Raw genomic sequence first — 7855 nt, forward strand, 5'->3', positions numbered from 1 at the left:
GCGGACTCCAAGAATCACACAATTATTCCAATGTACCTGTACTTCTGCTGTGCAAACGACAATAAATATCTTGAATATTGAAAAGTTGTAGTCTTGTACTCATTACCTTGACTAAATTAAATTGTGTGTGAAAAACAGGGAGACATGAAAAACATTCAAGTTGGTGGCCCTTGAGGACTACAATTAGCTACTGCTCAACCGAACAAACAACGCTGAACAGGGATGAACACAGCTTCCTGCCTAGACTCAAACTGTGGTGCCCCGCTCTTCCTCATCGACCTGTAGCACAAGGCTCTCACGCTGACCTGCACTGTCAGCTGGTCTTTATTGGACACTGAATGAAATAACACATACAAATTCATTAAGCTTCAATTGTACTGGGTTACACGCATCGTCACATCTAACATGTTACTACATGGAAAGAAACGTTAGGTAGCTACGTAATGTTTACTTAATTATATACGCAAAACCGTGGCTATAAATTAAACTATTATTACTCAACACAACAGGCAAACATAAAGGCTGATATAAAACAATGAAAATCTGAAATCCTTTTGGAATTTGCTGTTTCTGCATCGTAATACACGTTAGAAAGTGACAGTTAACTGACAGACTAGACTTTGACAGTAGCTAGCGTCTGTTACGTAGTGTTCTTACCTTCGTAGCTGTGAATGTAGGTTGCGGCATTCAGCCTAAACCCCTTCTCCATTTTGCTGGTCGGAGTTTTCGTTCCCCTACATAATCGATGTACATCAGTGATGTTTATTGTCGGCAGCTCTTGTAAACGCCGGTGGAGAACGTCGCCATCTTTCACCGGAAGCTGTGAAGCTGTACGACGGCGAATCAGAGGTGCGTTCAGAATCTCAAACATAGGCGAACGTTCGCGAACGATTTTAAACATTTTCCGTTAAACGAACATAAGCAAGCAAACGTTTACGAACATAGGCAAACTGTCTGAAGAGGTAGTTCTCCACAAACAGAGATGGATCGCGGTGCTCTCTTCGGCTACGTGAGTAACGTGACATTCGTTGCCATGGCATTACACTAAACTATATTGAAATCATTTACTCCTTTCCTACACAGAAAGCAATAGATAAAACGTTTCATATAGCCTATCTACACCCTTACTTCAACTGTTGTCTTTTGCATCCTAAAATGCGATTTGAACGTTACATCGTAGTAACAACTTCGGTGACGTAGCCCTCTATTCTTGAATTTTCCGTACTGGTTGTCTGCAGTAGGCTTTCAACGAGGTCGACCACTTACAAACCCTCTTCTGTAAACTCTTCCATTAACATGGAGGCTGCCGCTAATACCATGGCCTTCGTATCCATTTTTTTCGTTTACAGTTTGTTTAGAACGGTGTTCAAAAATCGTTCAAAATTAATTGTTTAATGTCAACGCGTTCGTTGCGAACGTTCGCCTATGTTCGCTGAACATGAACGCACCTCAGGAAGTGTTTGTGCAAGTAGCCTAATCCACTGCTATTGCCGTTTGCTCAGCCTCCTGTTCCTCTCACGGATTTCCCCCCCCGAGCCTGCGCATCAAAAAAAAAAAGATTGCTATTTTCTCCAATAGGCTGGCATGCTCAGGGTGTGAGCTGAATAGGCTGAACACCCCCAGACTGCCCAGAGCCCTCTCCATTTTTTTGGTGATCTGGGTAAGAGGCCAGAAACCGTCGATGTTCCTTGCAAATTCCTGTATCTGTGCACCTCTTGAGGACAAGGACACTTTTTATGGAGAGGCACATTCCATGCTGGGAAGGTGGTGGGTTACGCTGAGATCTGGGGGGGGGGGGGGGGGGGTTGTTAGTCTGTTCCTTAGCCTAGATGTTGATTTGGTGCAGTTAGATTGTTTGTCTTTTCTTATTGACTGACCTGAACTGCCAGCTTGCCACCCAGCTGATGCATTTCCTCAGGAAGTTCTCCTTCTCCTGGTTTCCTGAGCGTAGGGGTCATCGCCAGGGGTTAGAATCCTTGACTGATCTGCAACTTGTATAGTTGCAGGTAGATAGTCCTAGTTAGTGGGGTCAAGGTAGGTAGGTCGTAGTTAATAGGGTGTAGTTAGTTAGTAAGTTGTATGTTTGTAAAGTTAAGGTGCTATCTTTTTTTACATAAGGTACCTGGAATTTAGCACATCAAAAAGGTGATTTAATTTGGCCTCACAGTCAGCTGTATCTTTTGCCTCTGCTGGCAGTCTCTGCAATGTTACCATCACATTTTTTCCTTGTGTCTAAGGATGTAAATAAATACATATGTGAATCATTGTGATATCTTGTATGTTCAGTATGAGTCCTTGCAATTGTGATTGCTTTCTTTGTTAAGGGAGTATGGAACGTGGGGACCCAAGTGCAGACACAGACTGAGACGGGGTAAAGGGAAACAGGGTTTATTGATAGACAGGCGGGTAGTCAGACAGGCGAGGGGGTCAGGTAACAGGCGGGCAGTCAGGCAGGCAGGGGCTCGGCGGCAGGCGGGTAGTCAGGCAGGCGAGGATCTGGCAACGGGCAGGCAGTCAGGTAGACAGGGGCTCGGCGGTAGGCGGGTAGTCAGGCAGGCAGAAGCTCGGCTTCTGCCTGCAGCCCCCCAAAACGGGGGGCTGCAGGCGGCTCGACGGAGGAAGTGGAGGCCGAGTGTTGACCTCTCTCTCTACGGCGTTCGCGTAAACGATTGTCCACCCGTATAGCGGGAGATATCAAATGGTCCAAATCCGAGGCCTCCTCCCGAGAGGTCAGCTGGTCCTTAATGTCGCCGCTCAGAGTGTTCAGGAAAACGCCCTGCAGAGCCTCCTCATTCCACCCGCTCTCAGCCGCGAGGGTCCGGAACTCGACCGCAAAGGAGGCGACACTTAGGGAACCCTGGCGGAGATGCAGGAGACGTTGAGAGGCCTCCCTGCCCCGGACCGGGTGGTCGAAGACCTTTCGCATCTCCTCGGTGAAGGCGGAGTAGTCGGAGCAGACAGCGGAACCGCGTTCCCACACGGCCGCCGCCCAAGCGAGAGCCTCCCCTCGCAAAGACCCGATCAGGAAGGCGTTCCGGGATTTCTCCGTTGGGTAGGTCTGGGGCTGCAACTCGAATACCAGGGAACACTGGAGAGGGAATGACCGACAGGATCCTAGGTCCCCCTCTTAGCGCTCGGGGGCTGGGATGAACGGTTCCCGAGAAGCCACAGTTCCGATGGGTGGGCACGGGGGGCGAGGAGGGGGCGGGGGGTCTGGAGTGGAACGCTTGGGTCAACTCACGGAGAGTGGAGGTCACCTCCTGCAGAGCCTGGTCATGTTGACCCAGAAGGGTCCCTTGGCGGGAGATCATTTGCCGGAACGCCTCTGTGTCTGCTGGGTCCATGCTGGCCAGTTCGTACTGTTAAGGGAGTACGGAACGTGGGGACCCAAGTGCAGACACAGACTGAGACGGGGTAAAGGGAAACAGGGTTTATTGATAGACAGGCGGGTAGTCGGACAGGCGAGGGGGTCAGGTAACAAGCGGGCAGTCAGGTAGACAGGGGCTCGGCGGTAGGTGGGTAGTCAGGCAGGCAGAAGCTCGGCAACAGGAGGTCAGGGTAACGAACGGAGAACTAGAAACGGGGGGCAAAGGGTTACTAGAGGACAGAGGAAACGGACTAAGCAAGAGATAATGCTGGTAGGTGTGATACTAACTGCGTAGTGGTAAACAACGAACTGGCCCCGGCAGACTGGAGATCCCCGGCTTAAGTAGAGGACGTTGATGGAAGATCCGAGCAGGTTTGCAGAGAAGGTGAGGCCGAGTGGTACGAGGCGGCCACTAGATGGGGGTGTTGGACCGTGTGACCGGCCGTGGCGTGACATTTTTTACTGTGCTTATCTGTAGGGCAAGGTTTTTCCTGATTGATTTCAGAAGGTGAGGGACATCAAAATTCACATCTGAACCCCCACCAGGATACAGTGGGACTCCTCACCTCCCAGAGGGTCCAGGCTAGCCCCAAGGTTCCGCACAGCTTTCACATTAGGGCTTCCCTGGTCACATATTACTGCCTGCACCTTTGAAATTGGTTAATACATTGTTGTCAATACAAGGTTGGAGTTAATGTTAATTTGTTAATGCTGCTATTTAGAAAAAATAAATAATAAAACTCTTTGCACTACATACTGTCAGCACTGTATGATGTAGGTGGCGAATGGCATCCTTAATGACGGTAGCAATATCCTCTGCTGGCATTGAAGATGGGGGAAAAGAAGTAAGCAACAGTCTGTTGAAAGACATGCTTTAGGTAAATGTTTGAATATACAATACACAGCAATATCATAACAAATGTTTAACATGACTTTAACATGAATATTACTCAATATATTAAGCATATTGACAGTCACACTTACTTCCATGGTTCATCTTCGGTTTCCGATTTAGCGGTGTGTAAAAAAGAGATAAAAAAATAAATAACTTCCGTCACGCCAGAGTACTTCCGTCGCGCCTGGGTTGTGGTCACGCCAGGTTGTTGTTTCGCGGGGCGCGAGCATGGATATATTATGGGCGCCAGTTTATTTTTTGCAGGGTTGTAGCGGGAAGCTCGTGAATATTCATGAGGGAACTCATCCCTCATTGGCTGGGACTTGGCTCGCTGGGACTTTGTCAGAGGGCTTGTGAAAACAGAGGGCTTGTGAAAATCACGAACCCAAATAAATGAAACGTTGTTATAAATCAACACAAATCCTTGTATCAATAGTTAGACACATGTAATACAGTAGTTGTTTTTAGACGAGTTAGCATTACGAGCTAACGTTTGTTTTGGCACTTAAAGAAAGGTAGCTATAGAGTTGCCGTGTAGTAGGTGGATTGATAGGTGAAAATCAATATTAGAATATATTCTATGGATAGGCCTACAGATTTTGGTTGTGGGGTGTGGCAGAACCACTATGAACAAATATCAGAAATCATACGGTTTATTCTTATCCATCTACCTAACCTCCAGCAGCTCCATCTCCTCAAAGTTGTGTGTGTGTGTGTGTGGGGGGGGGGGGGGGCGGCGCAGCCAAACATCTCGCAGGGGCCCCTTCTACAATATTTCGGGGGCCCAGAGAGAGAGAGAGAGAGAGACACTTTTACTCATTACTCATTTTTTTTAAACCTTTTTATTGAGAAATATAGATTGAACAATGACAGTATACGATCTCTGACTGATAATGCAGTCCACTTACCAAATCAATCGAGGCAATCATCTTTCTGCTATCTAACTGCTGTTGACCAGTTCGTTACATCACCGGAGTAGGTTCGACAAGAGAAGAGATCCGCAAATGTCAAATAGAATAGATTATGGCTCTGCACGAGGCTATGTGTGACGCCAGACGCCGTCGTGAATCAGACCAATCAGGGCCGACTAAATACACGCCCTCCTTACAAGACACGCCTCCTCAAAATACACGCCTATGGCAAGCCGAATAGGCTACTTGCACAAGCACTTCCTGATTCGCCGTAATACAGCTCATCAGCTTCCGGTTCCAAGATGGCAACGTTCTACACCCGGTGTTTACAGGAGCTGCCGACAATAAATATCACAGATGTGCATCGTTTATGTCGGGAAACAAAAACTCCGACAAGCAGATTGGAGAAGGGGTTTAGGCTGTATGCTTCGACCTACATTCACAGCTAGGAAGGTAAGAAAATGACGTCTAACAGACGTCATTTTCTAATCGACATTGTCTAATCTGTCAGTTAACTGTCACTGTCGAACGTGTATTACGATGCAGGAACAGCAAACGCCAACAAGATTTCTTAACGAGTGTTTTATATCAGCCTTGGTGTTTGCCTGTTGTGTTGAGTAATAATAGTTTAAGTACAGCCACGGTTTTGTGTATATAAAAGTAGCATTACTTAGCTACCTAACGTTTCTTTCCATGTAGTAACATGTTATAGATGTGATGATGCGAGTAACCCAGTACAATTGAAGCTTAATGAATTTGTATGTCATTTCATTCAGTGTCCAATAAAGACAAGCTGACAGTGCAGGTCAGCGTGAGAGCCTTGTGCTACAGGTCGATGGGGAAGAGCGAGGCACCACAGTTTTAGAGTCTAGGCAGGAAGCTGTGTTCATCCCTGTTCAGTGGTGTTTGTTCGGTTAAGCAGTAGCTAAGTGTAGACCTCAAGGGCCACCAACTTGAATGTTTTTCATGTCTCTGTTTTTCACACACAATTTAATATAGTCAAGGTAATGAGTATAAGGCTACAACTTTTCAATAAACAAGATACTTATTGTCGTTTGCACAGCAGAAGTACAGGTACATTGGAATAATTGTGATTCTTGGAGTCCGCTTTAAAAAAAACCACATCTTTATTTTAAGAGGGAGAGAATATAATAGTAAGCATTCAGGGTGGTAGGCTTTTTCTAGCACCGTTGAAGTACTTGCCTTCATAAGAAACAATTGTTTTTTTACACCCATGATGCTGAGGTTATATTTCTAATGATTTACCTTTTTCTCTTAGATCAAGCTTTGTGATTCAGCAGCCAAGGGATGAAAAAAGAAAGAGTTAATCTATGGGCTGGAGCAGCTGTCTCTGAGAGGAAAGGAAAAAAAGAATAGCTCAAAAACAACAAATACAAATGCAATGGCATCACGTATAATTACATCTGTAACTACTTATAAAGTACTGTTGATGCACGTGCAGGTGCGACCACTTCTTTTTTCTGGACAGCTGATTTGGCTCTGGAAACACGGACCATCTTGTACAGAAGGCTCAATCAAAGACCAAAAAGCTATCAGATGGTTGTAGCTGGCAAATCTATTCACAAAAGACATTGCATAAAAATTTTCAATTAGAAGTGTACATCAAAAGTATACATTGTTACCAAAATAATGTCAACAGTAACTACTAAGATTAAGATTTTATCGTATATATATATATATATATATATATTATGTAGCACGGTGACCTGTATTTCTCCCATATATCTGTTTCAGCTCCTATTTTCATCTCATAGAATAATAACATGACTTTTTTCAACCATTTAAAAATAAACTTTTGTAGACTTGACCTGGAAACACGTCTCTGTAAGTCTTTACACAAATCTGTATTATAAATGTTGTTTGTTTTTGTACTATTGGTGTGGTCACATTCATATATATAAATTCTGATAAGACATGGACATCCCCAACTCCAATTACACCATCTCTCAACATGCCACTACTTGTGTTCTATTAATCATTCACATACCTAAGTTTAACTATCCGGCATTTACATCGCAGGTATCTGCCATGTAATGTGCGCTCCGGTCTTGCAGGACGCGCCCTACTCGAGCCAAGTCCCAGCCAATGAGGGATGAGTTCCCTCATGAATATTCACGAGCTTTTCGCCGAAGTACGCTGACGCGCGTCAAATGACCCGCATGTTCATTTTCACTCATTCAGATTCATCAACTCCGATTGAACGGCGCTCACCAAGTATTTCTCCGACGAAAACTTTGTTAAACCCGAATGAACTAGCATTTTTTCAATTCATTGATCACTTTTATAGCCATGGTTTCGCCTAGGGATCAGATCTTGTTCATCATATTTCTACTGCTGCTGAACTCGGTCTTGGGGAAACCGGAGGGTGAGTAATATTTTATTGCAATATTAATAATAATTCGATCTCGCTAATGACGCTCATATTTTGGGATGGGATTAGCCTTTACTGTGGAGCACACTGCCTGCGTCTGCCTTGTAAAGGCTTTAATCCGTCATTGGGACGAGTGAGATAGCGAGGAAACAACCGGTGAAGTGTGTGTTTGTATGCGCGCGTGCGTGTGTGTTTGTGTGCGCGCGTGCGTGTGTGTGTGTTGCAAGGTTTTGAATAATATACTTGGTTCTCATTTGGTTGGTTTTATATTATTTAAAGTTACCTTAAGT

At 45.2% G+C, this 7855-nt stretch overlaps 1 long non-coding RNA gene across 1 annotated transcript; it reads left to right on the plus strand.

Moving 5' to 3' along the window:
• Positions 1–5414: 5414 nt before the first annotated feature.
• LOC115538435 (uncharacterized) lies at positions 5415–6535 on the plus strand. The gene is made up of 2 exons (XR_003975316.1): positions 5415–5626; positions 6453–6535. It is a non-coding gene; the product is annotated as an uncharacterized LOC115538435 (long non-coding RNA).
• Positions 6536–7855: the final 1320 nt, after the last annotated feature.

Source organism: Gadus morhua, unplaced genomic scaffold (assembly GCF_902167405.1).
Source record: "Gadus morhua unplaced genomic scaffold, gadMor3.0, whole genome shotgun sequence".
NCBI classification, from domain to species: Eukaryota; Metazoa; Chordata; class Actinopteri; order Gadiformes; family Gadidae; genus Gadus; species Gadus morhua.